General features: G+C 37.5%; 1 protein-coding gene across 8 annotated transcripts in view; it reads left to right on the top strand.

Moving 5' to 3' along the window:
- LOC121299586 (forkhead box protein P4-like) overlaps nucleotides 1-20,530 on the top strand; it is a 96,610-nt gene that overhangs the window by 10,300 nt on the left and 65,780 nt on the right. The window contains exon 2 of one of the 8 annotated variants that reach the window (XM_041227389.1): nucleotides 4,191-4,250. The exons of the other annotated variants lie outside the window; for them this stretch is intronic. The gene's annotated coding sequence lies outside the window, so the exon portion shown is untranslated. The remainder of the gene's footprint in view (nucleotides 1-4,190; nucleotides 4,251-20,530) is intronic. 8 annotated transcript variants of the gene reach the window in all.

Here is a 20,530-nt window from a genome sequence, read left to right as displayed (position 1 = left end):
TTTTTTTTTTAATGAAAATCAAAAATGTTGAGTCAATTAAAGCCACAATGGATTATGGGTGATCATTATCCTGACAGTGTTCTGCCTTAATCAGTACTACCTGATCTTTCAATAAATCCGAGGTAATCAGGATAATTGGGCACCCCCCCCCCCCCCCCCCTCTTCCTTTTGCAGTGTTGGAGGGGCTGCCAAGCCTGGCTAATATTTTTAAGTGGAGATGTGTCCTCTGGCTTGCTGGCAGATAACTTAAAGTTCCCCAATTTGCATCACCCAGCAGAACACATCCAGATGGGGGATGATATCCACTTACCGTTCTGCTTCACATTAGCCAGATCAGTCTGGGTTCATACGAGGCAGATCAGTGTTTTAATGTGTGTCTGAGCGGTTGACACCATGCCTCTACACAGACCTCTCTGTGCTGCTTGCAGACTATTACACTACACTGCATACTCATTCTGTTGAGCGCAGGGAATCTGTAGTTTCTAAAATATAGCAATCTTTTTTGTTTGAAATGGTGGCTCTTTTATCCACAGTGGCCTCTGGCCACGTGCAAGTTCAAAGTGAAGTGAGTTACTGTAGTCTCAGCCCATCTCTTTATAGCCACTTGGCTATTGCTCATTAACAGCTGATCTGGAAATCTAAAAGAATGGGGAGTAGAAGCATCACAACCAGAGCTGAAGTTGCAGTGTAGCTCAGACTTAACATTTTAAGGGATGGTTAAAACTGCATCCAGAATTGGGCCTTGAATCCCAATGCAGCAAGTTTTGGACTCCCTGTACACTTCCACTTTTGCAGAGGGAGGTTATTTTTGGGAGGGGGGATTTGAAGGAGTGTGCTGTGTGCATAGCTGTAAATTTAAAAAAAAAAAATTAAAAAAAAGCTAGATTAATCAGAGCTTTATGTTTCTATCAAAGGCAGGTAATGGCACAGCTAGGAGTTACATCCAAGTGCCTATCTCTTTGTATGCATGACAATGGAAGGTGAAAATAGTGTGAAATTGTAAAGGATATTAAAGGACCTTGGTTATCTCTCTTGGACAGGCCTTTCACTGTGCACCCCACCCCGTTCTTTCTAAATTCAGTATCATGGTACTGTGTAGCTCTCTTTCTCCAGCTGTGAAATCATTAACAGAAACGATGTAACGAGAGTGAGAGATCTTTTGGGCACAGCACAATTAATCAGGAAGACAGACTTTGAAAAAAGAGGCCTTCAAAGAAATTCTATTCTTCTTGTTTTGAATGTTTGATGAGATGCTAAAGTTTTGCCGAACGTCATGCTGTCTGAACAGTAGCGTACAGAAAGGAACATCTAATCACTCTCCACAGAAAAATGACTTCCAACGAGATTTAATTAACTGATACGAGGGGCTTCAAATTAATTTTTCAAGGATGTTAGATTTTGATTAAGAACTCCGAAAAGAAATAGAAGAATAATCATTTTTTTTAATCAACTTCGTCAAATGGTAACTGGTTAATATGATAATTCTGACACTTAAGCCAAATATTGTTATGCAGAAGTTTCAATGCATCCCCCAAAGGAATTATAATATCTTTACATCTAACTATTATTATTATTATTATTATTATTATTATTATTATTATTATTGTGCCTGCCTCTCAATTTCACTATTAATGTTTCCCCTTTTCTGAGCCCCGGAAATGAAACTTGGTTTATTTCGCTATGTGAATAAAAATAAATAAATACAAAAAGATACTTGGAATTGAATGTTCAATTTTCTTTGTGACTTAAAGCAGCAGTTGTCGCAAGGTTTATTCACATTTTGAAAATGTTTAATGGCACTGTGTAACAATTATTTATTTATTATTTTTGTTCCTGGGTAGTAAGTGTTATTTCCTAATTGCTTATGCCTCAAAAGTATAGAAAATGGCTATTATTCCTCACAAACTTTGCTTTTCTGACTTCATGTGAACGAAAAGACACACATTTGCCCGTTTTCCCATTGGAAATAGTGATATTGCAAAGTTTATGGGGAATAATAGCCATTTTCTAAACTTTTGAGGCATAAGCAAGTAGGAAATAATACTTACTACCAAGGAACAAAAATTGTGTTACATAGTGTGATCGTTTTGAAACATATTAATAGTCTGTAGTGTAAAGTTGTTCCACTATGAGAATTGTTATTTGTAAAAGTAGTATACTTCTGGATATATTTCAGAAGAACTACTTTCAGTAATACTCTCGTTTCTAATGGATACAGCAGGGAGTTGGAGTTAGCTTGAGTTACAGCTTTGGAATACAGGCCTTTATAACACATCTTTTAAGTACTTCTTATTCGAGAATCATATATTTAAATTGATTTCAGATTAGTGTTTATACTTTCAGTGTAAGAAATTCACACAGCCTTGTTATAATTGCGGCTACTTCTGTTTCATTAAGCTATCGATGACTTGTATAACTAATGTTGCGATGCTTTATTGAATGTTGTTGCATTCCTAAGTGCACAGTTTTATTTTGAATGCTATAGAGTACAGTAAGTGATATATCTATTTTGTTTATTAGTAACATATATAATTGTAATGTCTTTTTGATTACTGGTGATTTTAAACCAATAGCACCGCAGTTGCTTGGTAATCTTATTGGATAATACCACTAACATGTTTTATTGTCAATGCTTGTGTTTGTTTAATGCCTCCGTTGCAACAAAAACATTGACATGCCTCTTTTTCTTCAAGGTAGAATACCAAGTAGTTGTTCTGTAGTCTGGAGTATATAGGGATGACACAGCTATGAAACTCAGATCCAGCAATTTTAGTTTTTTTTTTGCAAAAAGTAGCTGTGGAGGCTTCAAAATAGCAGCAACTGGCAAAAACTTAGTATTGAATGTAGATATTCAATTAGCCAGACTCATTAGCAAAACTTGGCGTTTGTTGGTTTTTTTTTTTTTTTCCTGGCTCTGAATCAATGGCTTTGATATGTTAATTAGTGAGTAATTTAATTTCAAAAGGCCGCAATTAACAGCGCTGTTGTGGACACGATGAAGTTAAGCAGCGTAATCTAATTTGCATTAGTAACGAGCGGGGAGTAATTAGGGGACTAATTAGACACTTCAGACAGCACTTGTGTTTACTTTTTTAATGAAGTGCAGTTTTTTTTCAAGGGAGAGCAAGCTTGGCACCAGTGCGGTGTTGCAGGGATGCTGGCACTACAGAAGAGTGGCATATGGGTTACAGCTTGGCTTTGATTACAGAGTTGGTATCCTCTGTATTATGATAGACAGCATGTGTGTCAGTGGCCCCCAGTCCGAATTCAAGTAGCAATCAAAACAGTGGCAGGAATATTTGTTTAACTCCAGGGTTTCCATTTATTTAGCAGCCCCTCTTACAGTATATGATATTCTTGTTGCATGTATTATATAATTTATTTAACCTGAATGTGTATTGAAATAAAAAAAAAAACACATATGGGTTTAATGCAATGTAAGGCAAGCTATACCACAGACCTCTTGCAGGATTTTCCACTTTCCTTTTATATATAGAATAAGTGACCATACTAAATTAAATAAGTCACGCATTAGCATTACAGCACAGCGGAAAATAGAGCCCGCTGTCACTTTACCATAGCAATCCTACATTACATTTGCAGTGCCCAAAATAGTCAGAACACTTTCAGATGGGGCAGTATTCTTTTAATAATAATAATAATAATAATAATAATAATAATAATAATAATAATAATAATACACTTCCCCTGATCATTGTGCACTAAAGCTTCCTGCTTGGCTTCTGCCCCTTGTGCTCCCTGGCTCAAGGAAGTGTGCTGTTACAACAGTGTTTTTCAGAAGAACTATTAAACAGAAGAAGGGGACTCTGGTCCGAATGAAGGAAAAAAAAAAAAAACGCTTTAGATTTTCTGCACACAGTCCCTCTCCACTGGCTGATTTTCTATACGTAATACATACTTATTTTTGCTTTTCTTTTTTTGTCAAAGCAGATTTATTAATTGAAGGCTTGATAGATATTTGGCGAGAGGCTGGGTAAACAAGATGGTGTTATTTTCTCTGCCACTGCGTAAATAAGAAATCCTGCTTCTCTTAGTAACCCAGCAGCTGGCAAGCATACCATGGTCTTCTCGAAGCTTTGTCCAGCAGGCGTGTATAAATTACAATGATGTTTTTTGTTGAGAGTTACCAGACTTGAAAGGGATGCCTGACTCTCTTTTCTTTCATGCAGATGTGTGCCTGGCCACTATCGTGTTGATGATGTGTACAGTAGAAACTTGAACAAAAAAAGGTATTGTGGCTAAAATAGCCTCCCCTTTAAGCTGGTGGTGTAAATGGTTTTATTTTGTGTGTGGGGGGTGGTGTTATGTAGTATATAGGGTGCAGAATGTTTCTCTTTTAATGTTCGTTGGCACAGCTCTTGCATACAAGTTTGTAACTTCATTTTAATGAACGCCAGAGTGAAACCTGTAGAGAAATACAGATCTAGATTGGCAGTTCGCACAGCTTGTCACAGTGGACCTTTTTATTCTGGAATTAAACACGACTCCCTATAGAAATCTGTGAAATAATGCTTTCGTGGCAAAAAGAATAGAGCAGCTAAATATGGTAATGACCATGCATGGGGATTGTTAGACATGTTATCTTCACAGCTACAAACATCATAAAGGAATGAATTAAAGCCCCCCCCCCCCCCCCCCCCCCATCATTTCCTGATAGCCAGGTTTTATAGAAATGACTGTCCTTCATGTCTGAAGTGGAAAAGCTAACTATTAAAAAAATTTACATAGATTAGTGTTCTGTGTTCTATTGAAAAAGGGTGGGGCAGCAAGGTGACCACAAGGGCAAGTATGATTGACAGGTGTTTGTTAGGGGGGATCGGTGATGTGTGGCTGCAAAGGCTTTGCTTTAGGTGTTGCAACTGAAATACACACAAAAAGACATTTCTTTAGACAAGACTGTGTTTTCCTTTGAAAATTAAAATATTAAGACTAATATAGTGGTCTTGCACAGTACCATATTGAATACTATTTGTAACTAATATTTTTTTTAAAACCAGATAAGTTTTTTTTTTTTTTTTTTTTTTTTTTTTTTTTTTAAGGACATTATTCTTGAACTTGTTGCATTATTAAAGTTTTTAAAAACTTCTTGAATAGAATACCTATTTTTTTGGTAGCTTAGGGTTTGAAATTAAATTCAAATGCTAGTTTTTGTTTTGGTCATGTTGCAGCACTGTTGTGCCATTAGACAGTAAGTCTCTATGGCAGTGTTAATGTTTCGATGTCATCCAGGACTGTATTGGGTCATTTTAGTTTCTCTGTGATGTCATCCCTACCAGTCCTGGCAGCCAGTCAGTCCTGGGTTTCTTTATAGGAGCTGAGCCAACTTTAAACTGATTGGCTAAACAAAGCTGGACTTGAGTGGCCTCACTGGTTTAAAGCTGGAGTTTTCAGGTCTTTAGGTGCAAAACTTTGACAAGTATGATTGATTCAAAATCAATAAACCGATCTGAAAAGCTTTTACTCCCTTAAGGATTTCTAGAGACATTTAACTTTTTTTTTTTTTTTTTACGTTGGGCTTTATATTAAAAAGTTGTACATTTTGTTTTTACTTTTTAATTTAACCTTTGTTTGTTGATCAGTAAAATCTCTTTTGTAAGACAGACCTGGTCAAGGCAGTGGCAAAACAAAATCTCAGTCACAAAATAATAATAATAATAATAATAAAAAAACACAGTGAGGCCTGAGTATAGTTTATTTCTTTTTTAACACTTCACAGCTCACAGTCGCCAGCACATGATTTCTTGGCTCTGCTTCGCTAAGGTTTCCCCCGGTTGACTGTGGAGCATTCAAAAGATTAAATGGTCATTAAGTCGCACACACCCCAGAGTCTGACTGACCGACCGACTGACGCCACCCCTGAACTGACAGCTGTTCCAGGCTCCTATTCTGAACGTTGTTTGAAATCTCTCCTGGGGGGAGGAAAAAAAAAAAAAAAAAAAAAGTATTGTTTGTTATTTCAAATTCCGTCTGGCTACAGGATGACCACCTGAAACAACTGGATCAGATTTATTAAATTGTTTACACCAAAAACTGAGTTACAAAACTAAGAAGAACCCTAAGGATTCAAAGTTGTGGCTGAGCTGAGTTTGCTCACGTGTTTATTTTCCTTTCACAAACAGCATTTTATGTTGTGGTTTAGTTTGCTTCACTATAAAGTTTGCTATAAACTTTTTTTTTTTTTATAAAATGTGAATACTTAATATAGGCAAGTGCAATAAATGCATTGGGGTAATCTACCTCTCCCCCCCCCCCAACTCTCAAATGATTCCAAAGTATCTGTGAATTTCTTTTAATCTTTTACAATATTCACACACCGCTCTGTGGATTATGAACCTATTTACAAAAGCAGTAACCTTTCCGACTAACCTTTCCTGGCGATAGCTTTACAGTCAGGCCTATAACTGCCACTGCGGCGCAGTATTACAAAGAGAATGAATATTCATCACTAGCAGAGTAGCTGCAGTAAGTGGTTTAGTTTGTATTGCTTATTATGCATTATTTAAGTGCCTTTTTTAATTCAGTAAAGTTAAGGACCCAACCTCCCCCCCTTCACACTCTCTTTTAATCTGCTACTATTTGAATGAAAAATAGTGCTTTTTATGTATGGACTGGAGCTGATTGCGCTATCTCCACGAAGCGCGCCATGTCTTATCTGCACAATGCGTTCAGTTAAACAAAGATAAAGTTTTGTTGTTTTTGTTTAAAATTCTGGTGCCTTGTTATTACTCTTTGAAGGTGTGAATGGAGTATTCCCCCCCCCCCCCACCAAGGTCAGAGAGTGTGGGGCTGCAAGTTTCTACTTTTAGTAATGCAGGGGGAAGCTAGCTACTTTGAAACGGCTTGTACCAGCTTTTAAAGGGGCCGGCGGGCCGTATAGGAAGCTAGCCTTTCCTGACGCAGTGGGTTGAATGGGAGGTATCGGAAGTAGAGGGTTGCGGAGGTAGAGAGGTTAAAAGTTCACCCCCTGCCTCCAAACCAAGTGCATAATGAATATCAGGCTGACGGTTCTGAATGGGGGTGAGAGGAGCTTTTAAGAAAAGAAAAAAGAGAAACCTCTGTGGTGTCCATGAGGTCCTGACCAGTGATTTGAAACTACCACAGGGAGGCTTTTTTTATTTTGCATTAACTTTAATTGTACTTCCTGGGGTAGTTTTGGAATGTCTTGAAATCGCTGTGTTGCAGGTATTGGACCTTCCCAGTCAAATAAATTAACCTAAAGTAAATTTTAAACAGAAATGCAGTAGTTGTGGTTTAAGGGCTTGATAGCTCAGAATGAAAGCGGAACACCTACAATTAAATGCGAGATGTCCATGAACCCGACAGGAGCCTGAATATACAATCTATTAATTAGCTGTCTTTTGAATTATAGCTTATATACACACACATTGTTTCCAGCAGTCATTTATAGTTTGCTGTTGGAAACGTCTTTTGTCCCTAATAAAATAGCTTTGGAAAATATAATAATGGAAGAAAACAAAACGCATACAAGAACAAAGACTTGCAAAGGCCCAAGTTTTATTTACGTGTTTTGCTAAGAAGGCATTGAACGAGATATGCTAGATTTGGAATTAATTAGAAAACCAACGTCCTCTCCCCCAAGGGTTTTTCAATTTGTTCATTAGCTATTTTAATAGCTAATTGCTGTGTAGGAATATTAATTGGAATTCTTTTTTTAAAGAAACCAGAAAATGAATGAATAAAATGTGTGTGTGTGTGTGTGTGTGTGTGTGTGTATATATATAAATAATCATTTATTTCAGTCTGTGGTTTTATTACAAAGTGCATGAATTAGAAAAACTATTTCTTTCATAATACAAGTATTAAAAGCAGTGTATCACAAAATGCAAGGTTAATGCATTCATTACATTTCTTAATTTCTTTGTATCAGCCACCATACTTGTAAGTCCCAGCATGTGTAATAAATTGTAGGAAATAAACTAGCTGAAAGAAAGTCATCCTAAATATACACTGTAGGTGGGTATGGAGGGTGCACCTTGAACGCTCATGGACTACTGTTGCTGTTCCAAATAACCCACAAGCCCCTGCAGAGTCATGTGACTGACTCATTTGGTTGCCGTCTACTGGAAGTGCTAATTAAACAGCTGAAAGGAGAGAATGACTTTCCTTGCATCCAGCATTGCACTGCAGTGTAATTTGGAGCCGTACCGATTGCCCTGGTCGTTCTGTCATTGGATTTGACTGAATGCAAGATTCATGTAGGAGATGTACTGCAGTTGAACTAAATTCATTAATTAATCACTTCATTTTTTATATATAAATGCATGAAATCACTGCAGGGGTGCGGTGGCTTTGAATCTGTTTGGGGTCAAGTGATGTCGGTCTGGAGGTACTTTTTATTATCGTAAGGTGCGATTGCAGGGTTTTATGGGGAAGTTTTGAGTAGCACCGTCTTGATTGTGTTTGGCTGTGGTATGGGGGAAATGCACATCGCCTTGTTATGAGCATCAAATTCACTGTCAGAAAAAAATGAACCCTCGCTTTCCAGCACAATAGACAAAATGTGATCCAGCCTTATTTTGGTTTCCACCAGGTTATATCCCACTCGTTCTGCTGAATTACTGTTCTGCTAAAACAAATTTGGAAATTACACGCGCACGAAGCCCAGTAAATGGACCTGACAATGATTGTTAATGTTTTATAGACTTTCCAAGCCAGCATGGTGTAATTTTATACCTTGGTCACTTCTGAAGATGAATCTAGTTAGCATTTAAAAATGTAATTTACAGGGGAAAGTGATTCCCTGCTAGTGTTCAAACCATAGGAAGGATGCACTTTCCTTTTGGATTTTGGATTTTTACTAGGTAGAGATGATTGAAATTTCATTTCACTAACCCGGTAAACATCTTGGATGCACCCAAGGGAATTATGTGGCAAAAAAAATGTTTAACTGTGCAACAAATAAAGATATGCAAGTGATTTCATAGGAAAACAAACCTTAATAGAAATCTCCAGATAGTCCTGTATAGAGAACTGAAAATGCAAATGCAAACGCTATTATTTATTTGTACAATGCGTTTCTGTATATCCCCTAATTATAAATTGAAAGTATGGCAGCTGTAGAAGAGTACCAATTAAAAATGGATACACTGCTATACAAAGTAGAATTAGGGATATCTGTTTATTGAAAATGTGATTGACTTGCAAGCATAATACGTTTGTCTAATATCTGTCAATGTAATACGTTTGTATATGTCCATTACAGTATCTGTGCAGCAATTACCTTGGTGTGTCGTTTGGGAGCCCATTGCCTTTGAAAAAAGGGCTGCTTTTCTTACTCTTTTGTCTCTCTTTTTCTTTTCCTGTTCATTCTGTTCCAAACAGCATTGTGCTAATTACTCCTATGAATCGGTCACTTGGCAAAGAGCACACACGAGTCCTTAATAGATAATGTGTGTGTTTATTCAAGAACCCATTAGAGACTACAGTGTGAAGGTAACACTGTCTATCACTTTTATTCTCTCAAAACGAACCGGCTCCAAGCACCTAGACCTCCTTGTATATCTTAGCTGAAGCATTTGAAGCCCACAAGAAATATCCTGGCTTAAATTAGAAATAAGCATTTTAGATGTGTGTGTTTGTGTCTCCATATATGTAATGTCAGGTTTAGGGCCGGGTCATGATTCAGTCTCAGGAATCCTATTTAAATGAAGGCGTGCTGTTTGGTATGGAGTTTTTCCAAAGTTGATTGCCCAGCGTGTGTGTTCTCAGCATTCCCCATGTAAAGTTTGGTTTTGATTGAAGAGTTTTCCTACTATTTACCAGTCCAGTATTGGCTTAAAAGGGTAAATTATACCCAATCACACTAATTGCATCCTACACAGCGTAGGCCTTTGTGTGTCACATGATTGACTCGCTTTGCACTGGGAGTGGGGGAAAAATGACATCATCCTTTCAAGCGACAATGTGTAGGTTTAGATTAGTTTAAATTAAATTGCGTATAATATATATATATATATTTTTTTTTAAGGTTTTATGTTTTTATGTTTACTTTTGGGATACAGTGCTTGGAACATATCATATATATTAAAGCTGTAGGCTTATTGTTCGTAAAGAATGATCAGCATTACCCAGCCTCCAGGAGCAGAGAGATTGAAAGTTGTTATAGTTTAAACAATCACTTTTTTGTGACCTGTTTTCTTTTATTACTCTTTTGGCACCTGCGCTATTTTTCAACGTTTTTTGGAAATGTAAACAGTTAAAATGTCTCCAGATGTTGCCAGCTGCGTTCACCACTACCGCAAATCCCACGCAGGGATGGGGATTGGAGGGGGAGGCTGTCCCGAGAGTTCGCTAGTTCTTGTAGCAGAATCTGGGTATTGTGCACCTCTGCAGTGGCAGTTGCCAGTTTTCACTATCATGGTTTGTATAACAAGGTTTATTGCAGAGGTGTTGCACCTGAAAATGGAAAATGTCTTGAAAAATGAGAGTCCGATGCAGAGTCAAAAGTTTAAACAGTTGTTTTCAGTCCTGGGTGGCTGTGCAGTGCATAAAGGTTGCATAGGCCTGGCTGGTGGTATATGGTGAGGTGAGGTTTGTTAATACAGTGGTCCTTGAAAGGTGAAAAGAGAACAAGTCACAATGAAATGGTAACTATCATAAAGAGAACTATTATGAGAGATGCAAGGGAAGAGAATTACACAAAATAATTGTTCCATAAATGAGTCCCTACCGCTGTTACAGCTTGCACAGTGTTGTCAATTTTTAATTGTAATGGGCACATCCCAAACCGCGTCAGTATTATTGATGATCAGGACTTTTTTTGGGGTGTAATTTAAAATATATACTGTTAATATTTATGTTGCTTTACTTTAAGATTTTAACTGAAAACCATTTGTGTGTGTGTGTGTGTGTGTGTGTGTAATAATATAATATCTTTATTTTTATCTAGTGCCTTTCATAGTGGCCCACCATCACAAAGTGCTTTACAGAGGTAGGCTGTGAACTGTCACTTGCAATAGGACATTGATTTAACATCTCATCCACAGGATGGAACACAAGGAGGTTAAGTGACTTGTTCAGTGGCAGAGATGGGATTTGAACTGGTGACTTACTGGTGACCTTCTGGACTTTAACCATTGGACCACACTGCCTCCTAATTTGACGTCACAGAAACCCTACATGGAATTATATATATATATATATATATATATATATATATATATATATATATATATATATATATATATGTGTGTGTGTATGTAATATAAGGTTCTCAGCAGATCATTTATTAGCTTAATGTTCGTTTAGCAATCTGAAAATGTCTTTAAGATACTCATTTAAATGTCATGTTTGGTTTTAAATAATGCTATTTTGTAGAATTTTAAACTGAGATTCTGTAATAAGCTATTAAAATGAATTCATATAAAGCATGGCACTATTATGAAGGATCTGGAGCGAATAATTAGAACAATGAAAGGGACTGAGAAAGCTCTTTCTGGAGTTTCATCATATTTTCATTAGTTTTAATAGCTCAATATTGGAGAAACTCATACAAAAATTATATATATATATATATATATATATATATATATATATATATATATATATATATATATATAATAAAGATATTTAGATCTGATATATCTATTGGATGATAGTGCAAGCTGCAAGTGTACAAAAAACATATAAAGAATCGTTTAGTAAATGTCTGTACGCCTCTTTTATATACAGAATATTGGAAAATATTTTGTTACTGTGATTTGACAATGGAAATCCTGACATTCTCTTAAACTAATAGAGGATCCGCTGACGTTTTACTACTGAGGAACAATCTTGGGCCGCAGAAAGTTGAGCTGTGGGCAGCAAGTTTCTCGTTTTAAGCTCTTCATGTCACCCCAAGAACGGAAGACCTCCTCAAGGCAAATGGTAGCCATGGTGACTATGTTGTAGTCCTAGAATCTTGCTGCCCATTGCATGTGGCCTCCTTAGGTGCATTATGATGAGAGCATGAACCGGATTTTATATTTCAAGCTACATAATAGCCAATTCTCATCTTGTTGGATCTCTCCCTTCAATGGCAATAACTTCACTCTTTTGCCTTGGCTATTTCCATCATACTTCCGTAGAAGGTAATGCTTCAGTGTTGGTTTCTGCGTGCCAACCCCCCCCCCCCCCCCCCCCCCCACAGAATCCAGTAAAAAGGCTTTTCTCTGGACCCGAGAACATAAGTTGAGCTCTTAATGTTCGTACCCATTAGCAAAAATCTGGAGACGCGTGAGTTTAACACAGCTCGAAGCAGCAAAAACCGGCCAGTGCGGGTTTCATTTGCCAGCTCTTATGAAGAAGTGACAGTAGTTGCTGGATTTTAAAATGCAGCCATTTCTTGTCACGTCTCAGTCCAAATTAGCCTGAGTTTGGACACCTTTTAGTTGTCCTTTTATAAAAAATGTTGTTTGGATTTCCTGCAAACGCAAAAAAAAAAAAAAAAAAAAAACATCTTTAACCAGCCGTAGACTCGCAAAAAAGAAACCTTTCTTTCTAACAAAAAAAATAGGGGGACAAAAGCAGTATTGTATCATTTTAAATGACTTTTGAGTTGAAAGCTTTAAAACTTCTCCAGAGAGCCAAGTCTATAAAGTAGGGAGACAGAATTGGCAGAGCTGCAGCCTGCTCTTCCAGGAAAGGGAGATGTAAAAACCAATTTGCCGTGAAAAAGGTAAACAGTCGGAAATGACAAATATGCAAGTTTTTCCATTCCTCTGCTTGGTTATTAAAGGAGACAGATGAGGGTGAACGGAATTAGGAGCTGGAGGTAGCGGAAAGAGAGAACCATTGTGTGCTTGAATTGTTAGGCCTGTGTCGGACAAGGACAACAGCGGCCAATAAAACGAATACGTTCCCCAGGTGTGCTGGGCCTACTCCTGGAAGTCTTGCTGGCGTTTCCCAGCGAAAACATCAAAGGTAAAGAATAGATTTTTGCCGAAACCTTTTTAGCAGGTTCTGCTTGAATCTCTCAAATTCCAAATTGAAACTGAAAGCAAACCTACGGTGAAGTGTACAACAGAGGTTAACAGTACACTTTGGGGTTACGGTTCCTTGGAATAAGTTGCATAGGTGGATAAAACGTCTCTGTATGAACAGTCATTCACCATTAAACACAATAGCAACCTCTTTTTTTATAAAGGCACCAAGTATAGGATCATTGCAGTAAGACAGCACGGGGCTCTTCTATAGTGGTGTCTTTTTTTGTGAAGGCTCAACCTGGGGAAATGAGAAATAGCAAAAAGCAAAACCAAAATCACTGTAGCAGGAATACCAAAATAAAAAGGTTCATAATGTGCGTGTGTTTTTTTTTCTTCACCTAGCTTCCTGTTGCTTTTTCTGAACAGCACAATGCCACACTTATCCAGTAGGAGAGCTGATGGAATGTCGGTGTGTAAAGCAGAGGTCTCGCATCCTGTCGGTTTTGCTGACGTGATGACAGGTTCTTGGGTCCCCTAGCAGTTGGGGGCACCCCACGTCCGGATCGGCTTGCCTTGTCCCTTAATCTGGCTCTGAGCAAGGAGGAGGAAAAAACTTTCTCAGACTAACGCTTTACAGACGTGCAGTTATTGCAGTACAGCGTTCGCTGGGATGTGCTGGCGGGCAGCCTCAGCGAAGGCAGTGCAGAGAGCACAAAGATTAACAATAAATCTGTACCTTAATCAAGTAGTCTTCCTGTTTTTAGATTAGTTTGAATGAACATGTTTTATAATACTACATGCCTACTAGATCCCCCTCGGATTTCTACTGATTTTATTTAAAATGTATGTTTACTTAAATGCAGTGCATACACCTTTATAACAGCCCCCCCCCCCTCCTGATCTTTAAAAATTGATTCAATTAATAAATATGTTAAAAGACTTCATATTCATTCAATAGGAAACAGTGTTAATGGTTAGTTTTATTACTCGCTCTCTCCTCTTGTGTTCTCCGAGTGATTCAGTTCCCGAGGTCTTTAATTGAAGTTCAAAGTAAGGATCACAAAGAGGGGAGATCAAGTCAAGGACGTCTTTAAGGATTTGTTGTCTTCAGGCATGTTTTCTGCATTGCAGAGCTTTAAAAGTGACCTCTGTGTGTCTGGAGGGGGGGGGGGGGGGTTCTTCCCAACATTATCGTGTTGAATTTTGTGTTTACTTTGCCAGCAGTTTTCTACTGGGGGAAAAAAAAGACACGACTACTGACAAGAAAAAGTACTTGCTTGACTGCATTCGCTCATGTCAGTCTTGCTGAGTAAACTTACTGATTTTAAATAGGAACTTATTTCTATTTTAATGGCAGTAATTAATTGTGTCATAGTATCATTCACTCGCATGCCTGGAATTAAGCCTGTGTTTAACGTTGACATCCTCCCCTTTTATGTACTGAGAGGTATGTTCCCTGATAGTACAGTTGGTGTATCTGAATTCTAAAATATGCAAAATATAACAACAGCTTTATGACAGATGCTGATGTACACAGTAATTATGTTGCTATTTCTTTCCTTTTGTTCAATCTAACATGTTTTTTGGATTATGTTGCTTTACGGATTTAAGAGGTGAAAAATATTCCCTTCAAATGTAGCTCGAGTTCAGTTGAACGGCAGGATAGTTGCAAAGCCATCTTTACCCCCTTTCTGCTAGGAAGCTGGGTCTCTTGTAAAAATAAGGACACGAGTTTTGTGCTTCTGAAGTTTGTTTTAACAGGTGCACGTACCGTACAGAAAGAATTCAACTTGTTAGCAGCACCATACCAATCCAATACTATCCCTTCTAAATCTCCATTAACTCGGCCACTCTAGCCTGTCATTACTTTAATACCAGAGGCCTTGCCAAGTCCTGAAACTTAGTAAGGCTGTAGGATGCTAAAGTTCAGGGGTGAATACTGTGCTTTATTATTATTATTATTATTATTATTATTATTATTATTATTTTATTATTATTATTATTATTTAATATGTTTTTGAATAACCTCTGGCTCTGCAGATTAGAATCACGGTGACCTACATTAGTTGCATTGTGTCTTATTCACAAAAGTTTAAGGACCGTTTTAAGACATTATTTAAAAAAATGTTAGTCTTCTGTGAATAGTTCCAGTGATCTTAAAGGAACCCACGTGGTGCAGGAAAGGGGTGTTGGGAACAGACCATTCTGGAAGGGAAGTGGTTAGAAGCCCTTAGAATGGAGCCCTACTTTAATGTGACATGTGAAACATAGTATGAAACCCCAGTGACGGATACTGAGAAAAATGAAACAATAAACTTTTAAGTTCATTTCAGTACGACTGTTTTATATATTATTAGTACTTTAGTAATGTCTCAAGATGCTTTTGGGTTTGCAATAGTAACAGAGTACTGGGGGTTCAGTTACTGTGACCCTAATAAATAAATAAAAATAAAAATTGACATATAATATATATATATATATATATATATAACCTTAACTAGGATAGCTGCAATTTTAAACAACCCTGGAAGAACTTTAAAAAATACATTCAGATACTTTAACCTTGAAATCTCCCCTTGCAAATGCTGTGCTCTGTTTTTTTTTTTTTTTTCTCGTTTTCTTTTAAATGTTTGAGTGTTTGATAGTTTGAGGTCTATAGCAAAAACCGCTCGGGAATTAATGTCATTCATATGCCCTGCGGAAATTACTTTTGAAATGCATATAATCTAAAACATGCAAATGAGCCTGACTTTATGCACCCTGTTTAATATGAATTATCATTTTCTGAATACCTATTATTACTGCGTACATTTCTCCAATTATATTCTTTTTTTGTCATTCTCTTTCTCGCTCTCTCTCTCTCATGAGCACACACACAAAGTTGTGTGTGTGTGTATATATAGTAAATATGGACTGGAGACGAGGGCCATAGTAGAAAATTATTGACCTGAGAGAAGACTATTGTTACCGACATGGGGCTATAACACCTGGAGTCGCAGGCAGGGGGCATTGCACCCTGGAGCTAAAAATAGTCTTCCTGAGGGGCATTTTAATATTTTAATTCTCCACTATGGCTGAGTCGGTAGTACATATTTAATATATGAATCAGTCAAGAAAATAAGTAGGGCAAGATAGGATAGTAAATATGACTTTAAATATAGCTGATCCAGCATATGCAAATACATTATATATAATTGTTTTAAATCTAGCTGACACAGCATAAGGAAATAAATAACAGAACATGTTTTTGAAGTTCATATCTTTTCATAAAGTTTTTCTATGTCTCCCTCTGGTTTGCCAACTGTTGCATAATCCCGTTTAAATCGGAGTGTCAGGAAACGGCGACCATAACGTTTGGAGCATCTTTCTTTTGTAATTGATTTTCTGTTAACTCACAGAATCAGTGTTCAGCCGGAAAGGCGTTCCTTTGAAAAGGAATGACAGTGATGTGAACCAATCACGTGACACACGGAGACTATTGACTGATGTTTTAAGGATGATAGAGCAATAGTTCAATCTATTCCTCCTACGAGTTTTAACCAATCGCAGGCCAGGATTTCCCATCACTGATATATATTAATAATAATAACGGTAAAAAATACATGTTTAAATCAAACATTTAAAAATTCTAATCTATGCAACGTTTTGCATTTAGAGAGGGGCAAGCAAATTTATTTCATTTTGCTCCCTCAATTTACTTCTGCATTTACTGATTGATTTTGTTAAACCTGGTTGATTTCTATTGGATCTGGTTAATATGGGTGTATTCCTAAATTGCAGCGAGATGGGCCTGCCAGTACAGTATATCTCAGTAGGGTTTTCTTTTCATTTCATTGAGTGTTTCATGCTTTGTGGGTACCTGTGTTATGCCTTGCTGACTTATCTGGGCATGCCGCACTATAAAATACAAGCTGTATAATTCAACGAGAACCTTTTCAACTCAAACTCACTAAAGACACACGATTTAATTTAATATAATTTTTTGCTGAATCCTGTACTGGTTAATTAATTAATTGGCATTGACTATCAGAAAAGACTGGTTATACTATAGAAAAACTTCCATCATAATAATAATAATAATAATAATAATAATAATATTATTAATTAAGTGATTTAAGTGGAAAAGCATACAAAATACCACTTAAAAGAAGCTGATTAAAAAACATGTTGAAATTACAGAACGATTCGTCGATATCCAGTAAATAGTTTTTCCCATTCCTGTTTTCTTGTGTTGCAGCATTTGGGCAGAGTGCAAAGTAATTACTCTTGGGGATACATTGGCCGAAGTTCAGAAGTACTAAAATTCAATTAATTTGAAAAGTGGACGTGCTATCTTGCTGTTCGTCTTTTTTAAAGTCTGCTTTGTTTTTATTAGAGTTATTACATTTTATTTGATTAAACCCGCGCTGATCCAATCAATTAATTAACTTGCTAATGCAAAGTGCGGCAGACTTTAAAGCAGATGTTGTATAAAATTATGCCATGTCCACTTTGATTTATTTTTTCTTTTTTTTTTTTTCTTGGTTTATTATCTCATTTTTATTAATACTTCAGCAGTTTTAGTTAGAATTGGCTGGTAACAGGCATATCTGCTATACAAATATTTGAAGAGGGTGTTTTTTTTTTCTTTAAAGAGCTGTGATCATGCTATGAACACAAGTTGCATTGTAAAAAATGAAGCAACACATTATGCAATGTCTTAGCAGTCAAGGTTGGAATGCATGTGATATGAGATCCTAAACTTTTTTTTTTAAATACATATGTGCATATTTTTTCAGCAGTAAGAGACCTTCAATTTAACCACCTGCTTTTCTGTGTCGAGCTCCGGCTTTTTCCAAACAGATCGAATTTTCATGTCAATATTTGCGCTTGGAGGTAGCCACTGGACATGGGACTGTGTTTTTAGTGAAGTTGAATGCAACATGAGATCCTTCATGGTATCCACACACTACACAAGCACTCTATTCATGAACAAACAGGATTCCATAGCAGAAAACGGATCTGATCACAAAGGCATCGTTAACACCCCCACCCCCAGTGGTATGAAGATTTATATAAGTGGTCCTCAGAAAAAGAAAAACACATATAAAATGATATATGTATATATGTTTCTTCCTTATCGGAAATATGTGCATTTGAAGTTCAGAAAACTTTTGTTTAGATTCCCCAAAGGCCATTTTTTTTTTTTTTTTTTTTTTTTTAAACAAAAAGCCGGTTTCACAAAATATTTTGACAGCATTAAAGGTGCGGGACAGCAAAAAGAAAACACTGATATTATGCAAATGTTGAAAATGTGTGAAATCTGCTCCCCACTCGCTCGCTCTTTACCTCTCAGTGGGGATGTAAGGTTGAGATTAAGGAGACGAGAGAGAGATCCCACCAATATCTCTTTTCAGGTAATGCTTGTAAGTGGAAAGCCCTGATGGTTTGCCTCGATGAGTTCCTGTTTGTCAGAGTGGGGAGGTAACAGATGGTCTCGAGTATGCTCTCACAGACATCACTCAGAAATGTGACTGCTGATTTGATAGTATTAAACATACACAGGGAGTAGAAAGGCGGGGAGGTTTGCTCGGATGGATGTGGAACAAGAAAAGGTGAGCTTTGTATGCCCGGATCTTCTGGATTCCAGGATTTTGATACTATAATATATTTCCACTTGGACTTTTAAACACCTGTGGTAGATCTCGGGCTGCCCTTCCATGGTCACTCATTGCATAGCAGTCTGAGCCAGTCCAAGTTTTACTCTATTTAATTGGTCACTTCTGTATCTTAAATAGACAAAACCATTGAAGAGACTTAATTGAGCTCTTTGTAAAACCTGTATTGCCTGCTGTGTAGTTAACGGCACTGCGCTGGGATCTGTTGTACCCTAGAACTGAAGTTTCTTTTTCCTTTCTCGCTCCAGCAGCCCTTATATCCGTTCCCCCTTCAAACTTTTCCTTTTGGTGGATGCAAGGTTTTGAAGGTCGTATTAATAAAGCCTGGCGCAAGAGATGATGGCTAATTGCACTGTGCAACGATCCTTCACTCCTGGTAGCAATAAAGCTCCACCTCTGTTTCACAATGTAGAATGCAATTTAGGTACTGTCTATTTAGCTGGTCATAAGTCTGCCCTTACCTGGTCATTACTCCGTCTTGAACTGTGTTTCACTATGAGGAATGGGATTACTCCTCTTAATTGCAGGATAACATCAGGGAGCATACGTGCAAGATACCCACCAGGAACCTTGCAGACAAAAGCCAGTGTGTCTCCAATTAACCGCAGGATAACCCAGGAAATTAACAAACCTTTACTGAAGCAGTGCTAACTTACATCTTGTATGGCAAATATGAGTAACTCCTTTTGGACAGTTACGTAAACTGATCTCCAAATCAGGTCTCTCTTGCTTGACCACTATTACACCTGCAAGGTTATGTACGCCTGTCTGCATCTCCTTCCTGCCCTCTTCCCGAGATGTGTCCACCTCTTATTTCCTCCTGCTACTGTTTAGATGACCTCTGAAACCCTCTACCCTCCCTCCATCCACAAATATGCATATGTATTTGCATATTTACAGTGATCTATAGAAAGTGACGCCTTCCTTCCTAATAACCTACCACTCTAAAATCACTGACCATTCAGTCCTCTTCATGATGCAGCACACTTTTACAGAGCCAGGACATATTACACCCTGTCCTTCCTCCTCTAAGCTGCCAAACCGAGTTGAAAAACATTAAACAAGCAAGCCACTTATTTCTCCAAATCAATATGGCTTCAAAATACATCTTACATATTCTCAGAGTAGTTCTGAGTGGTCGTATCCACATTGCTGATTTGATCTGTTTATCTGGGTGAACTACATATATAACTATAGAAACTTTTAACACCTTTCTGGGGGTTTTCGAACCCTGTAAAGTGATGTCATACCTCTCCTCCTAAACCCCTCTATATATAGTTGAGAATCTGAATCTGAAGTATTTAAAAGCATCCGCTGCGTTTTACGTTCTCCTAGAAGTTGCAAAGACACTGAGCTTATTTACCAAAGCATTTTGCTCCGCTGCACAATTAGCACCAAACAGTGCGTCGCATAAAAATTCACCCTAAAGTGAAGCGGTTTTATAAATGGGGGTCCGGATGCATTTTTGTGTCGAGTGCTGAAGCCCTTATGCTACGGTAACCCGAGTCATTGTTTTTGCAGCTAGAATGGAATGCACTGTGCTCTCACTGTTTTAAGGGGCATTGCACACAGAGCAGCATTCAAAACATTTTTGGACTATTTAAAAAAAAAAAAAAAAAAGCAGGAATTGATTTGCAAGTCATTTTGCCACCGTTAATTGGAAAGTATAACTGTGGCAGCACATTTGTAAGCACAGAAGTGGAGACGCCTGGAGTTTGCAGCTGATCCTAATGATTTACACTGGAAGCAAGTGATACAGTACTAGCCTCGGGCAATCGCTGATGTGCGTTGGCACCATCTCTGCTGTCTCTTTCAATCACGCTATTTTTCTTTCTAGGCTTCTATTATTAATATGAGTGTTCTTTTAAGTTGAAGCAAGGATCCTGAAACAGACTAGAGAGTTGTGTAAATATCCCCCTAGAAAGCTGA

This window comes from Polyodon spathula, chromosome 25 (genome assembly GCF_017654505.1).
Source record: "Polyodon spathula isolate WHYD16114869_AA chromosome 25, ASM1765450v1, whole genome shotgun sequence".
Lineage (NCBI taxonomy): Eukaryota > Metazoa > Chordata > Actinopteri > Acipenseriformes > Polyodontidae > Polyodon > Polyodon spathula.
Note: the sequence above shows the minus strand (reverse complement) of the source record. Positions and strands in the feature narration are given on the sequence as shown.